The sequence below is a fragment of the Tupaia chinensis genome, unplaced genomic scaffold (assembly GCF_000334495.1).
Source record: "Tupaia chinensis unplaced genomic scaffold, TupChi_1.0 Scaffold138407_1, whole genome shotgun sequence".
Lineage (NCBI taxonomy): Eukaryota > Metazoa > Chordata > Mammalia > Scandentia > Tupaiidae > Tupaia > Tupaia belangeri.
Window position 1 is genome coordinate 3,703,869 of NW_006198305.1, and position 20,683 is coordinate 3,724,551.

At 41.2% G+C, this 20,683-nt stretch overlaps 1 protein-coding gene and 1 pseudogene across 2 annotated transcripts in view; both read left to right on the top strand.

The window, feature by feature from the left end:
- The window catches only part of CPQ (carboxypeptidase Q), a 580,759-nt gene that overhangs the window by 9,216 nt on the left and 550,860 nt on the right, over nucleotides 1-20,683 (top strand). The window lies entirely within an intron of this gene.
- Nucleotides 13,538-15,843, top strand: LOC102499546 (putative ATP-dependent RNA helicase DDX5 pseudogene; annotated as a pseudogene).

Sequence of the window (20,683 nt, forward strand, 5' to 3'; positions counted from 1 at the left end):
GCAGTGCCCGCGAGCTGCTGGCCGAGCCGGGTCCTCCCGGGGCCGGCAGGCCGGAGGGCTGAGGCCGGGCGGGCCGGGGGGTGACGAACTCCGCAGGACCCGGGCTGGGGGCCACGGGCTGACCGCCTAGGCCTGTCCTTGCGTGACTCGGGAGGCACCGGCCTAGGCACAGGGGTACCGGGCCGGGGCTGGGGATGGAGGAGGGTGGTGCGGGACAGCGGCCTTCACCCTCGCGTTCCTCAGTCCAGGGCCCGTCCCCGCCTCCGCCCGAGGGAACTTAACCTCACTCCCCATCTGGAAATTTCCTAGTTCCTCTGCGCCTTCAAGATGTTTTATAGCGGTTCTTTGAAGGGCCCTGTCCCCTCTTCCTTGCACTTTCGCTTTCAGTGCGCGCGTCCAGCCTTCACTCCTAGACTGGAAGAAGCGTGAGGGCCCAGACTGGGGCTGACTCGTCACAGACTTGGGCTGCCCACTAACTGGTGAACCGACCGAGGAGTAGTCCATGAGTACTTGTGAAGTAGCGCTCAGTGGATGTGTACTCATGAAGTGGAGGCAGCAGAGACACAGGCTTACAACTCCTATGTTCTGCTAGTTTTCCCAAATGTAGCGATAAGTGTGGTACTTTGTAAACAGGGTCATTCTGGTTCTGAATAGGTAAAAAGAATTCTATCTTGTTAAAGACGAGGATGATCAGAAACAGCCCCTGGCATATCCAGGTCAGGTGGATTTGGATATAAAAGGGGACTTCAAAAAATTTGTGGAAGAATGGAATTAAAGTATGAGTTTATTTTGGTTCCCAAAATAGTGTGAAATCCATGCATAGTTTTTTTCATAATTTTCATCGAAGACCCACTTGTATGTGTGTGCTTAAAACAAAGTATGTGTAGGCTTTTTCTCACTTGTGTAGTGTTCTCTCCTACTTTGAGTTAAAATAAAAACCTGTTGTTACCGTATTATTAATCTATGCATTTCTGGAAGATAAGGGTGAATTTATTTATATCTAAATTCTGCTGCTATAGGGAACATGCACTTGCTGGGGGGAAAGAGAAAGAGGGAAAATGAGAAAGCAGGGGGTGGAGTGGTGGGTGAAGGAGTATGGCCACACCTCAATCCCTTCTCTTCCATTTTTCTATCCGGATTTTGGACACTCCCCACCTCCCACACACTCTCAGTGTGTTTCTCAAATGGCTGAGTCCAGGACTTGAACTTCATAGTCGGTCATCTTGCATCCAGTAACCTTAACCACCACACCACTGCCTGGCTTGATAAAGGTGAATTTAAAGGTAGAACCACAAGTCTCACTCTTGTTTGTAAAATCAGGCATTTCTCTTGAATTCAAGATTGTGAAGAATCTTGTCCTTTTTCTGAGACAGGTACAGACTGATTTGCAGGGGACTAGAGCATTAAATATGGCCTACAGGGGAAAAGAGAGACACTGTGTGTGAACATATAGGCTGATGCTGCAGTTCTAGGTGTCCAGACCCAGATTCCAGAAATGCTGCATGGCCTTAGATTTATCACTTTATCTCTTTTGGCTTTACTTTTTAAATCTCCAAGGTAAGGGAGTCTAACAGTCCTCTTCCTGAGTTAGACTTCTGGGATTCTCTTTCATCAGGATTAAAAGGTGCCAATGATTTCATGCAGTCTATTTTCTTCACCAGCTCTCCTTGGGATTCTGTATAATTTTGTCTCTCTCTCTCTCTTTTTATTTTTTTTTAAGTTTGCTATAGGGTATGCATGTTGCCAGAGAGAGACAGAGAGAAAGTGAGATATCACCCCCTAGGAGAAATGACCACACCTCAATCCCATCTGCCCCATTCTCTCCTTGGGACTTTTTAGGCATTTATGCATATTCTCCTGGTTTATTTTCAAGCCACGGATCCAGGACTCAGCCTACTAAGTTAGCCATGGGGGAATCCAGCCGCCTTAACCTCTGTACTATTTACTGGCTCTGTCCCTGTTTGTATCATTGCAAATTACAGGTCATTCTTCATCCTCTTCACATCTGAAACAAGAGAACTCAGAAGCTTGAGATGAGAATGACAACCCCTGGGCTGGTGGGGATAAAGGAGGACAAGATTTTCTCATGCATTGGCATCAGCTCCTGGGCCTGGGTCTAACTTGTCCTTAGTTCTACTTAGGCAGACAATGGCATGTATTTCCAGTGTCTCTAGGGCATTGTATAACTATTAATTTACATGCGTTAGAGAATAGTTGTTATAGATCACAACATTTTGGAGCTGGAAGGACCTTGTAGATTCTTTAAAGGCACTTAAAAAGTCATTTTGCATACATATTAAAATAGTCTTTGCATGCTACATTTAACAAAGTCTCAAATGTGTTAAGTAAAATGAAATTAACGTTATCTACTTCAGTTATTTCAAGTCTACTAGAAGAAGTGGAGCAAATGAGTTGCTTGGTGAAAAAGATGGATTTCCTTAGACTTTTCCCAAAGAACCAGTTGTGGCGTCATGTTTTATTTAGGGATAGAATGTAACTAAGCTGATATTTATGGGGCACTGACCATGCACCAGGCATTATTATATTTCATCTTTTTATTTATTTGGCCCCATTTAATTGTCACTGTAAACCTAAGAGTGAGGTACTATTGTTATCCCTATCTGACCTTCCTAAATAGAAGCAGTGGCTGGGAAATGGAGATGTTAGGATTCAAAGTACAATCGGAGGGAGGCAGGGTTTCTTCCAAAATACAAATAGTCCCTGCTAGAAAAGCCTGTTAAATGTTGAAGAACGTGACCAGTGTGGTTCCAGGGCATATACAAAGTCTGGAACGTCATGGGTAAGTGAATTCAGAACAGGAACCCAGGCATGGTGTGATTAAGAAGGAATTATAGAGGAGTTCACTGTTTTATCATTTAGAAAATTATTGAACATTATTGAATTCCATTGAGATTCTAATAGATACTGATATGTTGACCTAGATGTTCACATATCCTAGTCCAGTTTAGGGAGTTTAAAATGGAGGCCATCGGAGCTGTCATCAGTGAATAGCACTTAAAGGCTTTGAATGTGAGTATTAAGCAATGTGGTTTTGGGTCTAGTTTTGTGTCCTTGGTAAGGCATGGCCTTCCAACCTCCTTTATAATAACAACTGCTAATGCAGACAAAGTGAAGTGCCTAAATCCTTGTAATGCAGGGACAAGAATGCAAGATGTGGTTCTAGAACCCTTATAATTAATTGACGAGCAAAAGAGGAAAAGAGAGGCCCATAAAATAAGTGGAAAAATTATTTTATTTCTTTTTTGTCAGCTGAGTTCAGCCTAGTGGAAGGCAGCGACCAATTGTGGCCGCTTGAAAAACCGAGCTCTGATGCCAGTTTGATTTAGCTCAGGAGACTGAAACTTTCTGCCCTGAAGGCTGGCATGATGGAATAGACCTTCCCATTGCTCACAATATTATGAAAAAAAAAAAAAAAACATTAAAGCAACAATTTTTATTACTTGCCCTGGAGCTAGAGCTTTCAGATGTACTTTCCTCTCCCCCTACCCTCCCCAAACCACTTAGCTTTTAAAAACAAACAACCCATTCATGTGTTTGCCACAGTCAGATTATTAGTCCTTTCTCTTTATTCCTGGGCCTGTTTCTGTAATGCAGCAAAGTAGAAGGGCTAGTGCATGTTAGGTGTCGGGAATGTGTATTGAGTTACTATTTATTCAGAAAATATTAATTTCAGTAATCTTGTGTTGAATGTATACTATGTGCCAGATGAAGGTGAATGAGATACCGAATTTAAGTGGAAGAGTGACCTGTCCACAGATCATTGTATCCCAGGGTGATGTGGAAGTATCACTCTCCCAGGAAAGAGGTATGGCTGGAGTTTAGGAAGATTTCACAGGACGGGTGAATTTTGAATAGAGTTTTGAAGCCTGAAGGCCAAGAGGAGGGAAAAGGGCATTCTTAGCTGGAAAAACCACAAACACAAGGAAAATGAGGCAAACACAAGGAAAATGAGGCAAGAATAAGCTTGGCATTCCCAGGGAGAGATGGGTAATAGACAGGTCTTATGAGGCTGGGGCTAGACTGTGAAGATTCTTGAATGCCATGTTATTTAGACTTTATCGCAGCCTAGGAAACCTTTTTCTCCCCCCTTAAAGTTTTTTTTTTTTTTAAGCTTTTTTAAAACTGAATTTTAGACAGAGGAGCAAGATGATTGGATTTTTTTTAGAAAGTAGCTCCAGCAGTAATGTTTTAGAGAATTGTGGAGGGAAGAGCCAGAAGGCCAGAGAAAAAGGAGGATGCTATTGCTATAGTCCAAATGAAATAGGTGAATGGTCTAAACTAAGGTCTGAGAGATTTTTAGAAAACAAAAAAGGCAGGATTTAAAGACAAATTGAATATGGGAAATAAGGTTGAAAATAATTCTGAGGTTCTGGAATTGTTGAACTGGGCAAATGGAAATACCATTAATGAGGATAATAAACATGAAAAAGAGAGTTTGAGAGAAAGTGGAGAAAGTGGATAGAGGTAGCTGTGGAACAACCAGGTGGAAGTGCCAAGGATACAGCCTTGACTGTCGCTGTGCTGTGATTCACATGGTCAAGACCTCTCCCGAAATAGTATGACCAGTCCTCAATGTAAAAAGGCACGTCAATTTAAAAAGTTACTTTGAAAGAAGGGGGCCTGTTCCATGGCACAGCACTAACGCGTGGCTCAAGATAAGTTGGATCCAGAGAAATGGTGTACACTGTAAAGTTGTGATTAAATGTAAATAAATAATTTTTTTAAAAAATTCTAAAAAAAAAAAAAAGTTGGATCCCACATGTTGATGACCATTTGAATCCCCTAGGCTGACCAGGCATACATAGGAATACTTTCCCCTTCAGCAATTCCTGAAAGGCAAGCCTAGTGATCATGAACTTCCTTAGCTTTTTTTTTTTTTTTTTTTTTTTTTCTGGGAAAGTTTTTATTTCTACCTCCTTTCTGAAGGACAGTTTTGCTCAGTAAAATATTCTTGGATGGCAGGTTTTTCTTTTCTTTTTTTCCCCAGTACTTCGAATATATCCTTTCTGCTGAGTAATCTGTCGATCGCTATATTGGGACTGTTTTGTTTGTGAAATGTTTCTTATTTCTTGATACTTTTAGGAATTTTTATTTGTCTTTGATTTTTGATAGTTTGATTATCATATGTATTGAATCTAATTGGAGACCTCCGCACTTTCATGTACCTGGATATTGACATTTTCTCCCAGATTTGGGAAGTTTTCAGCCATGCTTTCTTTTAAATATACCTTCTGGCCATTTAAAAAAAATTATTATTCCTCTTCTTTTTCTGAAATTCCTATTATTTGAGGGTTAGTTCTCTTGATGGTGCTGTATAATTCTCATAGTCTTTCTTCTTGTTTTATTTATTATTTCTCTTTATGCTACTCTGAATAATTTCAAAAGTTCTGTCTTTGAACTCACTGATGTTTTTCTTCTACTCGATTGAGTCTGCTGTTGATGATTTTATTCATCGTATTTGTTTTTTCTTGAGAGATTTTTTGCTATAGGGTGCATGCCCTCACCAGAGAGACAAGGGAAAACAGACAGAAAGTGAAATATCACCCCTGCAGGGGGATAGTTATGCCACAGTATCTCCTCCCTTCTCCTTTCGGAATTTTGAGCATGCACACACACATGCTCGGTGTGAGTTTTAAGTCGTTAGGTCAGGGACTTGAACTGCGGTTCGCTATGTGGGAGTCTAGTAACATAACCATCATGCCACGTGCTGGTCCCAGTCATTGTATTCTTATATGTAGGGTTTTCAATTTTTTTTTAAGTTTTTTTTAAGTTTTCTTTTTTTTTCTTTTTTCTTTTTTTTTGTTGCCATAGGGTACGTGTGCTTGCCAGAGAGAGATACACAGAGACAGGGAAAGTGAGAAATCACCCTTCAAGGGGGCAGCCATGCAGCAATGCTTTCTCCTCCATTCTTTTCTTAGGATTTTGGGCACACATGCACACATGCTCTGCCTGATTTTCAAGTCACCAGATCTGGGACTTGAACAGAAGTTGACCATGTAGGAGTCCAGTGCCTTGACCACCATGCCACCTGCTAGTTGCAGGTCTTTCATTTTTAAAAATGTTTCTTTTTATTTGTTCATGTATTGTTTTCCAAATTTAATTTTATATTTGCATATTCTTGTAGTTCATTAGATTTACAGAGATTATCCTGATTCTTTGTCCCTTCACCTATCATTGTTAGGATCTTTTATTGGAGCCTAATTCGTTTCTTTCGGTGTTCTTATGATTCCCTGACTCTTTGTAATCCTTGTGTTCTTGCATTGGAGTCTACATTTCAGGAGATAGTCACCTCTTTGGTCTTTTTTTTTTTTTTTTGGAGAGATTTTCACTGTAGGGCGCGTGCGCTCGCCAGACAGACAGAGAGAGACATAGAGACAGAAAGCGAGAAATCACCCCCCCAGGGGGGATGGTCACGCCGCAATCCCTTCTCCTCCATTCTCCTCTCGGTATCTTGGGCCCGAGCCCACGCGCGCACAGCGTGAGTTTTAAGCCACCGGGTCCAGGACACGAACCGTGGTCGACTACGTGGGAGTCCAGCGACATAGCCATTACGCTAATTGCTGGTTCCCTCACCTCTTTGGTCTTTACATGCGTTCTTTGGCAGGGACAGACCTTTACTACTTAATCTAGCCAGTAACTCCAGGCAGATAGGGCTTTGTTGTATTCTCTAGTTGGCTGGGCTGCTGCCTTTGCTCTGTGGCCAAATGGAACTGCTGCCTGGTCTCTGCTGCCTGATTCGTGCAAAGATGGGGATCTCTGTGCCTAGGGGAGGTTTTGGGGAGGGGGACTGAAATTGAGTATGGAGTCTGGTTGCTTAGTGACTCAGAACTGAACTTCCCACCATGTTTCTGGGAGTGACCAGGTTCGCTTCATGGGTTAGCTATGCTGTTTGCTGGTATCACTGATCTGATTAACTGCTGATAGGAACAGAGTTACCACCAAGATGCACACTATAGTCACCGTGAGCTTTGCCTCATTTCTTTTTTTCTTTTATTTTCCATAGCTTAAAAAAAAAGCCTTATTTATGATAGAATGTGTGTGCACACATATGGAGAGAGAAAAAGAGAGGCGTATAGGGGGACCAGCAGTTAGCATAATGGCTATGTTGCTGGACTCCCACGTAGTCGACCGCGGTTCGCGTCCCAGACCTGGTGGCTTAAAACTCAATGCTGGGCGCGTGTGCGTGCGTGCCCAAGATCCCGAGAGGAGAATGGAGGAGAAGGGATTGTGGCGTGGCCATCCCCCTGGGGGCTGATTTCTCGCTTTCTGTCTCTCTGTCTCTCTCTGTCTGTCTGGTGAATGCACGCGCTCTATGGCAAAAACCTCTCCAAAAAAAAAAGAGAGGCATATACTCCACAGTGTGTGGTCATAGCACTGTCCCCTTCTGCCATTTCTCTAGCCCATCAAATCTTGGACACTTGCACATATGCCTAGCATGTTTCAAGTTGGCCGGACCAGGGATTTGAAGCATAGTTACCATGTGGGATCCACCTTCTTTTGACCAGTGTATTATTACTATGCCACAGAGCCAGCCCTACCTCTATTCTTTGTTTCTACCTGACCCCAGGAGGTGTTTCTCATGTGATGAGATGGGAGTGGGTTTCCTGAGAAGTGTCTCAGAATGCTAGGGAAGCTGGATATCCACTTTCAACTCTCTTTTCCCACTGTAGAAACCATGGACCCCATGGAGATCCTATTTGTGTCACTGCCAATTTTGGTGGTGGCGGGGCATCACAGTCAAAGTGGCGTCTTCTTCCCTATCCTTCTTGTGTGTGTGTGTGTGTGTGTGTGTGTGTGTGTGTGTGTGTGTTTAGAAAGAGATTTTTTGCTATAAGGCACATGTGCTTGTTGGAAGACAGACAGAAAGCAAGAAATCATCGCCCCCACCCCCCAGGGGAGGATGGCCACACCACAATCCCTTCTTCTCCATTCTCCTCTCTTGATCTTGGGCAAGCACGCACACATGCCCAGCATGACTTTCAAATCATTGAGTCTGGGACTCCAACCACAGTCACCCACATGGGAGTCCAGTGACATAAACATTGCACCATCTGCTGGTCCCTCTCTTATCCAGTTTTTATTTGGTTCTGTGGTCCATGCAGGTCTCTCAGTCTATTTTCAAGTTTTGGGGCTTTTGTAAAGGTCTTTTTGTCTGTGGATAGTGTCTACTTAGACTTTCTATGTGATGAGGAGTAAAGCTTAGGCCCTTCTATTCTCCTATTTTGCTGATGCACTCCTATATACTTGAAGGAAATCACTTTCTTTTTGGAAAATTTATGAGAGACTCTAAAACAAGTTTAAATAGGGGCCAGCAGGTGGAATGAAGTTTAAGGTACTGGATACTACATGGCCAGCTGCATAGTTTGAGTCTTGGACCTAGCAGCTTGAAAATCATGCTGGGTATGTGTGAATGTGTGCCTAAAATTCAGAGAGGAGATTGGAGGAGAAGGATTACAGTGTGGCCATCAAATCTTGGACACTTGCACATATCACTCCCCTGAGGAGTGATATTTCACTTTCCCTCTTCCTTTCTCTTGCAAGTCCTTGTGCCCTATAACCAAACAAACAAACAAACAAAACAAAACAAAAACAAAAACAAACAAAAAAAACAAAACAAACCAACAAAAAAAACCAAAACCAAAAAAAAAAAAACAAATAAAGACTTCAATTTATTCCAATGTCCTTACTGATCTTGTGCATTAGACTTGTTAAGGCCATGCTTCCAGGTAGCTTTGCAATAGGTTAAAATGATAAAACAGAAGAGAAAATATAACTCTTGTTTCATGATGCATTAAGCTACTCCTATAATTTATCTTCTACCTTCATAGTCATCTGTCTCTTTTGTGCCCAGGACATTATTTTGAGATTTTTTTCATTATTAAAATACACCACATCTATGTTTCTATTACTACTCTGAAGCTATATTCATTACATTTGATTGAATATTCTAAATCATTAATGCTGTGTGTATTGTATTCCAGAATTTACTGTGTAAAACATATGGCTGTTCTTTCATAGGGTTTTTCTTTTCATTAGGTTTTTTGAGCTAAAGCTTAAAGAAAACCATGGGACCATAGGGCGGTTAGAAAATGAATGGAAGTTTCAAAACACTAATTAAGTTCTTTGAGAAGCAGATGGTAAATCATGGAAATCAGCACTATTCTGACTCCATTTCACTGCCTACCCAGTCTAAGTTTTAGGGTTTATTACTTCAACTCATTGCTCACTGGCACCCTATGTTCCTCATTGTTTAATGGTTAAGACCATGAGTTTTAAAGTCCAAGCACTGGGATTAATGCAAGTTCTGCCACCACCATCTATGTGACTGTGGGCCAATTACATATCCTCTCTATTCTTCAGTCTCTTTGTCTGTACAATTAGGATAATAATTATAACTGTCTGTGGTAGACATAGTAATGTCTCCCTCTTCATTCCCAGTGATGTCCAGGTCCTAATCCCTGGGACCTGTGTATATGTTAGGTTACATGGCAAAGGGGAATTAGGTTACAGATGAATTAATATTACTAATTATCTAACCTTAAAGTAGGGAGATTATCTTGGATTATCTGGTGGTCCCAAAGTAATCATTGGACCATTTTTTTCAAAGTTTCATTTATATTATTCATGATTGTGTGTGTGTGTGTGTGTGTGTGTGAGAGAGAGAGAGAGGAAAAAAGAGAAGCGACTTTGTCAGAGTCTTGTCATACCACCATCCCCTTTCCCCAGCCCTCCAACTTGTTGAGATCTTGGGCACATGTCCCTATGCCAACCATATTTCAGACTGGGCTGGGGATCTGAACCCATGGTTGATTGTGTGACTTTCAGCACTACAGTTCAGCTTGCTACCAACTATGCAACAAGTCTGGACCACTAGAGCACTTAAAAAAATGGAGAGAAAAGCAGAAGAGGTGGTCAGTGAATTAGGGAGATGTCACTTTGTAAGAGTGGTCAGAAAGAGGCAATGTTGCTGGCTTTGAAGATGGCCCCCTCACAAAGAGGGCTGTGAGCCACGCAATGTGGGTGGCCACTAGAAAATGGAAACGGCAGGAAATGAATCCTCTCCTAAAGCCTCCAGAAAGGGATGCAGCCTTGCTGACACCTCATTTTTACCTGGTGCATCCAGTGTAGGACTTTTGACCTGCAAAACTATAAGATAAATATTTACTGTTTAGGACATCAAGTTTGAGGCAATTTGTCACAACAATAGGAAACAAATGCGCTGTCCATTAGAGTTGTAAGGGTTAAGAAATGTGAACATTTAGGACAGGCCTGCCTCATGGTAAGTGCTCAGTCAATATTAGCCACAGTTATTATTCACTTGTATTCTACTTTCCCTTGATCCTTGCTCCTTTGAACTGACTTGTGATTTCCCAAAACAGTGGATACCTCCCTCACCAAGACTGTGGTCTCACTCTCACATTAGTCTATACTCAGCCTCTGGCAACATGTCAAAATTACTGTTCTAGTGTTCTTCCTGTTTATGGCTCCAGAGACCTCTGTTGCAGGTAAGTAAGTAGATCTTGGTTAAGATTCTAGATTTATCTGCGTTTCTAGATTTAGAGTGATGTTTTGACCTGTCACCTCAGTCCTATGATGAGTCCAAGAAACGTTGGTTTTCACTTTGTTCAGTTTTCTTTGTCGTCGTAAGTTTAATAGTGATGACTTCCTAGTTCTTAACATGTTGGAGCTGAAACTGAGTGGAGGCAACGTATCAGAGCCTATTCTAATAGCTTAATTTCATCACCTCTTCAAAAGCCCTATTTTTAAATATAGTCACATCATAGAGTTTAAGAGATTGTAAGATACTTAAGAGTTTAAGCTTTAGTATATGACTTTTGGGAAACACAATTTAGCCCATAAACTTACTACATATTGCTCCATGTTTTTCTTACTCATGAATGCAGAACAGATCACCTAGGAAGATTTTTTTAAAGGAATTATTTTAAAATTTTTTTATCATTATTTTAAATTTAACCAGAGAGAGACAGAGACAGAGACAGAGAGAGAGGAGGACCATAACAAAGCAAGTCTGGGACTTGAACCGCAGTCAGCCATGTGGGAATCCGGTGTCTTAGCCACCACACCACCTGCTGGCTCTACCTAGGAAGAATTTTTAAACACTGAGTCCCACATGCTTCCTTTAGGTTCTGAATCAGAGGATCTTAAATGGGACTGGGAATACATTTGAGGTGTGTGTGTGTGTGTGTGTGTGTATGTGTGAGTGTAAATAAGCTTCTCCCCAGAGCTTTGTAATATCCAGCTTCCCTAGACTCTTTACCATTTCTAAAGAATAAATTATAAATATTCATACCTTTGCTCATGATTGTTCTTAAATCGGAAATACCTTTCCTACCATACAACTATGAAAATTCAGTTATCCTGCAAGGCTAAGCTGAAATACCATCTTCTCTGTTATTTTTATCTTATTCTCTTCAGAGATAATCTTACAATACTTTATCATGACTTTATTATAAGTACTTAGGGATTTATTTCCTTTTGTTTCATATGATAGTCATTTGCCTTTCTCTTTCACTAGCATCCTGAGGGCAAAAGATATCATACTTTTATTTTGTACATCTGATCAGTGACAGTTGCTCTGTAGGAAATTAATCTGTGATTGTAGTATAAATGGATCAGCTCACTAATAAATACTAATATATTTTAAGTTTTTATACAACTGAGACCATTGGAATGAAAAATAAGCATATAAAATGTAGAATAAGTGGAAGAATTTTTAAGACTTTTAGAGCTGTTTTAGATTCACAGCAAAATTGAAAGGATATCCCATATATCCCCAGTCCCTCTCAAGCGTAGTCATCCCTGTCGTCAAACTCCTCGACCAGAATGGTAACTTGGTTACAATTCCTGAACTGATATTGACATATAATCACCCAAAGTCTATAGTTTATATTAGGGTTTATTCTTGGTGTTATATTTTTTACGGGTTTGAACTGTCATAAAATTCCTGTGTTCCTCCTGTTCATCACTCTCTCCTATAAAACCCTGGCAGCCACCAATCTTTTTACTCTCTCCATGGTTTTGCCCTTTCCAGAATGTAGTATAGTTGGAATCATACAGCATGTAGGCTTTTTAGGTTAGCTTTTTCACTTAGTAATGTACATTTCAGTTTCGTCTGTGTCTCTTCATAGTTTGATAGCTCTTTTTTTTTTTTTAAATATTCTCCAGAAAGTCCATGCATTCTCTGAAGAGAGATAGAGAGACAGAGGGAGAAAGGGAGAGAGAAAAAACATCCCTTATAACAAGGCATGGTAATGAAATCCCTTCTCTTCTATTTCTCTGTCCTATCAGGATTTTGGGCATGCATGCGCACACATCAGCATGCTTTTCAAGCCTCTGGCGTTGGGATTCAAAATGCAGTTGGCACATGGGATCCAGCTCCCATAACCAGTAGGCTATGGGGCAGACCTGATAGCTTTTTTTTTTTTTTTTTTTTTTTGAATTGTTAGAGGTTTTAACGTGGAGATGAGGACCTCAGTTCTTGTCTTCTTGGAAGAAAAAAATTCAACCAAGAGACAGACATATAGTGAAACAAAGAAGCTTTATAGCAAGGTAAAATAAAAGTACAAAACAGGGAAAAATGAGAGTGAAAGTATACTTCTGAGACATAGGAGTGGTTGGCTCCAAAGGTCGATACCAGCCTGATAGCTCATTCTTTTTAGCACAGAATAATATTCCGTTTTCTAGATGTATGAGAGTTATCCATGCACCTACCGAAGGACATCTTGATTACTTACAAGTTTTAGCAATTATGAATAAAGCTGCTACTTTCATGTGCACATTTTTGTGTAAATAGCAAGGGGCATGATTGCAGATCGTATGTTAAGAGTATGTTTAATGGGGCCAGCTGGTGGTATGGTGGTTAAGGTGACTGGATCCTGCATGGAGAACTGTGTGGTTTGAATCCCAGACCCAGTGCCTTGAAAAACATGCCAGGTACTTACATGTACATGCCCAAAATCCTGAAAGGAGAGATAGAGGAGATAGGATTGTGGCATGACTGTCTCTCATGGGGAATGCTTTATCACTTTCTCTCTCTCTCTCTGGTGAGCATGTGTGCCCTCTAGTGAAATAAATAAATATATTTAATTTATTAAATATAGCATGTTTATATTATAGCATGTTTAATTTTTAAGAAACCATGAAACTGTCTTCCGAAGTGGTTGTACCATTTGGCATTCCCACCAGTCATGAAGTGTGAATTCCTGTTGCTTCATGTGCTTGCCAGCATTTGGTGTTGTCAATGTTCTAGATTTTGGTCTTTCTAATAGTTATGTAGTAGTATTTCATTGTTGTTTTCATTTGCATTTCCCTGGTGACAAATGACACAAGTTTTAAGAGTTCTTTGTGTGTTTTGGATAGCAGTCTTTTTATCAGTTACGTCTTTTACAGGAGTGGCAGAATTTTTATTCATGATTCTTTTCTTGAATAAAATATCGTTAACATGATACATGCAAAATATTCTTAATGTATATTTTGAGTTTAGGACTTTTAAAATTTTAAGCTTTTTCTTAAAGAATCTATGTCATCCAGCCGACACCTCATTCATTTCCACTGGTCACTGGTTGTGCAGCTCTGGCGCTTGTCATTGCCGTCCTTCCACCACTGCCGCCTCCGCAAGGCTTCGCAGTAGTTGAGGCTGCTTCCCGCAACTAGACGCTCTGGATTCTCTCCTCTTTGTTCCCCCGCCAACCACAACCATTGACGCCATGTCCGGTTATTCGAGTTACCGAGACTGCGGACGGGATCGAGGGTTTGGTGTCCCTTGATTTGGAGGAAGTAGGGTAGGTCCTCTATCTGGGAAGAAGTTTAGAAACCCTGGGGAGAAACAAGTTAAAAAAAGTGGAATCTTGGTGAGCTGCCCAAATTTGAGAAGAATTTTTAACAAGAACACCCTGATTTGGCCAGACCCATAGCTCAAGAGGTTGAAACATACAGAAGAAGCAAGGAAGTTATAGTTAGAGGTCACAACTGCCCTAAACCAGTTTTGAAATTTTATAAAGCAAACTTCCCTGCAAATGTCATGGATATGATTGCAAGACAGAACTTTACTGAACCCACTGCTATTCAAGCTCAGGGATGGCCAGTTGCCCCAAGTGGATTGGATATGGTTGGAGTAGCACAGACTAGATCTGGGAGAACATTGTCTTATTTACTGCCTGCGATTGTCCACATCAATCATCAGTCATTCCTAGAGAGAGGTGATGGGCCTATTTGCTTAGTGCTGGCACCAGCCTGGAAACTAGCCCAGTAGGTGCAGCAAGTAGCTGCTGAATACTGTAGAGCATGCTGCTTGAAGTCTCCCTGCATCTATGGTGGTGCTCTGAAAAGATCATAGTTAAGTGGTTTGGAGAGAGTTATGGAAATCTGTATTCCAGCACCTGGAAGACTGATTGACTTTTTAGAATGTGGGAAAACCAATCTAAAGAACTACTTATCTTGTACTCAGTGAAGCAGACAGAATGCTTGATATGAGCTTTGAACCACAATTAAGGAAGATTGTGAATCAGAAAAGACCTGATAGGCAAACCCTAATGTGGAGTGCAACTTGGCCGAAAGAAATAAGATAGCTTGCTGAAGATTTCTTGAAACACTATATTCATATAAATATTGGTGGACTAGCACTGAGTGCAAACCACAACATTCTTCAGATTGTAGATGTGTGTTATGACGTAGAGAGGGATGAAAAACTTACTCGTCTAATGGAAGAGATCATGAATGAGAAGGAGAATAAAACAATTGTTTTTTTGAAACCAAAAGAAGATGTGATGAACTTACCAGAAAAATGAGGAAAGATGGGTGGCCTGCCATGGGTATCCATGGTCAAGAGTTAACAGGAATGTGACTCGGTTCTAAATGAATGAAAACTTGGAAAAGCCCCTATTCTGATTGCTACAGATGTCACCTCCAGAGGGCTAGATGTGGAAGATGTGAAATTTGCCATCAATTATGACTACCCTAAGTCCTCAGAGGATTCTATTCATTGAATTGGAAGAACTGCTCACAGTACCAAAACAGGCCAGCATACACTTTCTTTATACCTAATAACATAAGGCAAGTGAGCGACCTTATCTCTGTGCTTTGGGAAGCTAATCAAGCAATTAATACTAAATTGCTTCATTTGGTTGAAGACAGAGGTTCAGGTCGTTCCAGTGGTAGAAGAGGATGACCATTGGGACAGATACTCTGCAGACAAAAGGGGTGGATTTAATACCTTTAGAGACAGGGAAAATGGTGACAGAGGTTACTCTAGTATGAGATTTTGGGGCAAAATTCAGAATGGTGTTTACAGTGCTGCAAATTACACCAATGGGAGCTTTGGAAGTAATTTTGTGTCTGCTGTTATTAAGACCAGTTTGAGGACTAGTAATCCAGTAGGGACTTACCAGAATGGTTATGATGGCACTCAGCAGTATGGAGTTAATGTTCAAAATATGCACAATGGTATGAACCAACAGGCATATGCGTATCCTGCTACTGCACCTACACCTATGATTGGTTATCCAATGCCAATAGGATATTCTCAATAAGACTTTAGAAGTATATGTAAATGTCTGTTTTTCATAATTGCTCTTTATATTATGTGTTATCAGACAAGATAGTTAAGAAACATGGGAGATGCAGAAATGACTGCAGTGCAGCTGTAATTAGGGTATACTTTTTCACTATTTAAGTTGGATATTTCTACATTCCTGAAACAATTTTTAGTTCTTTTTTGTACTAGCAATTACAGGCAGTGTTTTCACAAAAGTAAATGTACAGTGATTTGAAATACAGTAAATGAAGGCAATGCATGGCCTTCCAGTAAAAAAATATTTGAAGACCAAAAAAAAAAAAGCATCTATGTGATAATAGGAAGACAAAGTGAAGGCATTATAATAGTTTTTGATTATCACATTGTTTTCTACATTGCCTTTTTTTTTTTTTTGAGAGGTTTTGCTATAGGGTGCATGCGCTCGCTAGAAAGACAGAGAGACAGAAAGCGAGAAATCACCCTCCCCCCCCCCCGGGGGGGGGATGCCACGCCGCAATCCCTTCTCCTCCATTCTCCTCTCAGGATCTTGGGCATGCACACACATGCACCCGGTGTGAGTTTAAGCCACTGGGTCTGGGACTTGAACTGCGATCGACTCCATGGGAGTCCTGCAACATAGCCACTACGCCAACTGCTGGTCCCTACATAGCGTTTTTCAAGTCAGAGTATTAATGGGCTAATTCCTACATGAATGGATTCGTTAATGTTCATTTGTAGTATGTTCTTGTTTATCCTCCCAACCAAGAACTGCATCCTTATAGCTGGTATGCTAAGCTATTAATCTGTATTTCCTGGGTTAATGGTTAACAGATACAGTTCTTCAAGTGGTTAAATAATCTTAGACCCAGTTTTTGGGATGCAGACTTGAGTTTGGCATTTCTTTTTTATGTAGGTTTTCCAAAAACTACTATAACGTCTCTAAACTTTCTGGAGCTGGAGTAATTGCCTCTCAAGTCTTTTCTCTAAAGCATTTTTTTTCTGAACCAGGACAGGCAGTAACAGATTGGCAGGAGAAGGACTGATGTCTACCCGCAAGGGAAGAAGGACTCTGCTTTGAAAACACAGATGAGACTTTGGATGTGGAAATTTACAAGGCTTAGAGAGCCCTGAAACATCTTTAGAAGAGGAGCCCAGCAGAATAATGGGGGCTGTGTGTTGGCTTGGCATACGAGCCTGTCTGGCACAAACTGCACTGTAAATAACTCTTCAAACATTTGCATCTGCATACATGACACGAGATCCTCAAAATCTCCAATTAAACACTTGTCAGTGGAAGAAAATGTTTGTTCCTCAGCTCACCCAGTGTCAGTCCTAGCCTTTTTGATGGGGAAGCAATTTCAGCTGATACTGGTGTGTGCTCTTCTTTTCTGGACTTGATCTTGTCTTTCTTGTTCAAGACAAAATCCTTCTTGAAAGTAGTGAGGACTGTGCCAAGATGTGGACCATGGATTAAGTTAGGTAACTAAAGAAAAATATTCAGGCTTTGAGCACTTTTCAAACCCAAGAAAGTACTCAGTGCTTTAATATCTGGGTGTTTTTTTTTTTTCCTACACAATTCTAAACTCTTCTTGAAAAATGACAAAATTAAAGTGATTGCACATGAGAAAATGAGATAAGAGCAATGCTGATGTATTTTTATATACTTTTTCTGAGGATTGACTTCAACTTTTTTATCACTTCAGCAATCATATATAAAGCAAGTGTTAATATATTGAGTGTATGTGTGTGTGTGTATGGTGTATGTGCATCCCATTCTTATTGACAGAAATACTCAATTATTGGGACCAGCAGTTAGCATAATGGCTGTCATTGAACTCCCATGTAGTCGGTTGCGGTTCGACTCCCGGATCCGATGGCTTAAACTCACACTGGGCACGTGTGTGTGTATGCCCAAGATCCCGAGCAGAATGGAGGAGAAGGGATTGTGGTGTGGCGATCCTCCCAGGGGGTGATTTCTCGCTTTCTGTCTCTGTCTTTCTGGCGAGCGCATGCCCTATAGCAAAAACCTCTCAAAAAAAAAAAAAAAAAAGACTTATATTTGAGAATTTTTTTTTTTTTTTTTTTTTGAGAGGTTTTTGCTATAGGGCATGCGCTCGCCAGAAAGACAGAGACAGAAAGCGAGAAATCCCCCCCTGGGGGGATGGCCACACCACAATCCCTTCTCCTCCATTCTCCTCTCGGGATCTTGAGCACGCATGCACATGCGCCCAGCGTGAGTTTAAGCTGCTAGGTCCAGGACTCGAACTACGGTCAACTACATGGGAGTCCAGCGACATAGTCATTAGGCTAACTGCTAGTCCCTCAATTATAAGTCTTTGTGATTGGAACAGCAATAAAGGATTTGGACATATGCTATAGAAACAGAGAGAGGAAGAAAATAAGGGAGAAGAATCACATACGTTTCAATTAGTCTTCAAAAAATTTGTAGTGAGTACAGAAGGAGAAAACTGTGGGACTTTGAGCAAATTTCTCCCTTCTACTTATCTTGGTTTGCTACTCTATAAACTGGGAAATATAATATTAAGACATCAAAGGTTATTATCAGGAATAAACAAAATGATCTATGTAAAATGCTTACAGTACCACTCGCCACATAGTGAATATTCACTAGATGCTAGCCAATAATGAAACATGAATACCTTTTTGTACTGAGAAGTTTTAAACATTCCTGTATGGTAAAGAAGCAAAAGAGATATGGTTTATTACTTGTTGATGATGATGTGTATAGTATTCTAAACTGGACTGATCTGAGGTATATATCATATCATGTTGAATAAAGTCTTTTTACAATCCAATTGAATATATTAATAATAATAAATAATAACAAAAAGAAGCAAAAGAAAGGGAAAAACATGAGATAATTAGTACAGTATGGATAGAGAATCTGGATTTAGAAAGAAAGGTGGGTAGTTCTTTTGCTAGAATAAGATCTGAGGGCTGTGTCGGTAAGGGGATGGAAATGTTCTGAGGTGAGGACAAATAAATACAAACCATCTCATGATCATAATATTGTCTCCTCAGTTAGAAGAGGAGAGCTTTTCCTGAGCATGAAGGGGAGCAGAGTTGGAATTTGGGGCTTAAGGAGAGTGGAAAATTTTTGTGGCAGCTGCTGGGGAATTTGATAGGGCTCAACTGAAGATAAATACAAGGGTTGCTCAGCAATGCAGAAGACACAGCTGAGGTCAGACAGACTTAGTCTACAGTGGTGATATTTGGCATGATTATGCAAATGTTGGTGGTGGTGTTATGCACTCTGGAGCAAGCACAGAGGGAAATTCAAAATTAGTTTTTAGGAATAGGAAAGGAGGTGAGGAGTAAGGTGCTAATGAAAACATTGTTAGAATCATTAACCACCAACTTAATGATGAATCTGCCAAGATTAAGAGGAAATGATGATTGGGTAGATAAAAGTGCAGGTAGATTGAAGATGGGGAGGCCCTTCACTTTGACAGCCAACATGAGTCTAGCTGCTTGTCTGTGCCACACATGTGCTGAATGATGAGACCATAAGGATGAAGAAACACAATTCCCTTTAAAAGCTCAAGAGCATTTGTTAGATTCTTACTATAGAATGAATAGATCCAAACTTTCCCTTGAAAAGCTTTAAGTCTAGGGACCAGCAGTTAGCGTAATGGCTATGTCGCTGGACTCCCACGTAGTCGACCACAGTTCGAGTCCCGGACCCGGTGGCTTAAACTCATGTCGGGTGCATCTGCGTGCATGCCCGAGAGTCCTAGAGGAGAATGGAGGAGAAGGGATTGCAGTGTGGCCATCCCCCCTGGGGGGTGATTTCTCGCTATCTGTCTCTCTGTCTCTCTCTGTGTGTCTGGCGAGCGCACGCACCCGATAGCAAAAACCTCTCAAAAAAAAAAAAAAAGCTTTAAGTCTAGTGATATAATCTGGATAATTAAAATTTGTAGTGTAGAGACTTTGAAGATATAAGCAGAGGGTTCGAGGAAGTCATAAAATAAGATATTCAGCGCCATCTGTGAGAAGAGGGCAGGTCTGGAAAAGCAACCTGGCAAAGATCTTGCCTGAGCTGAACCAAGATGATTGTAGGAGAGTAGGGATGAGGAAGGGCAGAAAGAAAGAGGAAAAAGCAAGGAGGAGGAGCAAGTAAAAAGTAGAGCAAGAAAGATTGATTTGGTCAGGATAGATAAAGGATTTCATGTGAAGTAGACCTCCATTTTGAACACCTCTCTATATTGGAAACTCGCTTTCTCCTTTTGTCTAGAGTAAACAGAGTGATTAACAGGCCAGCTGTCTTTGCTAAATAACCCAGGACTCTCTACCCTAAGATGTTCCTTAGTGATGTGATTATAAGTTGCCAGAACCCTTGCCCTGAGCCATGAAAACCATCAAGATTCCATTGTGTTTAGGTAGGGATGGAACATAGCCCTAGGAATGATTAACCTGCTTGTCCAGCTTTAACAGGCTTCTGCTTTTACCCTACCCCCTATGCTTCCAAGCCCACGGCACCTTGTTTGTGTGATCATCACGTCATCCCAGATAATAACTGTACATTTTTGGCTTATATAAGCTCCTTTCACTCGGGGCTGCAGGGTTTTGAGAGACATGAGTCCCCCCGTATGTTGCCAGCTTGATCAATAAACTCCAATAAATTTGGCTGTGTCTGGATGTCTTCTTATGTCTCGCTGATTAGACTACGACATTTGGAGGCCCCAGCGAGATCAGTACCTACCTGGTACTGGGGTGAGGCATCCTAGGGAGAGCGGCCTTGCTTCATCCAGCTGCCAGCTACCTGGAGAGTGCTCTAGGGGAGGTGCCACCTGGGACTTCCCAGGGCCCCTGAGCTACCTCTTGGAATTGTTGACGGCTGGCAAAGGACGCTGACTGCTCCTCCCGAAGGTTTGTGGAGTGTTAATACAAGACCTCCAGAGGCATTTCTTTGGGTGTTCCTGTCCTGCTTCTTGAGAAAGAGACAAACCGGTGAGTACGGGGTTGGCAAGGGACAGGGTATGTGTCCCTGGGAGGCCCACTGAAGTTCAACCTGCAGGAACTCAGGGCTGGAGTCCCTGACTGAAATTGAGTCCCTGGAAGTTTTATCAAGGGTTTGAGTCCTTCCACAGAGGTGACTGGATTCAGGGC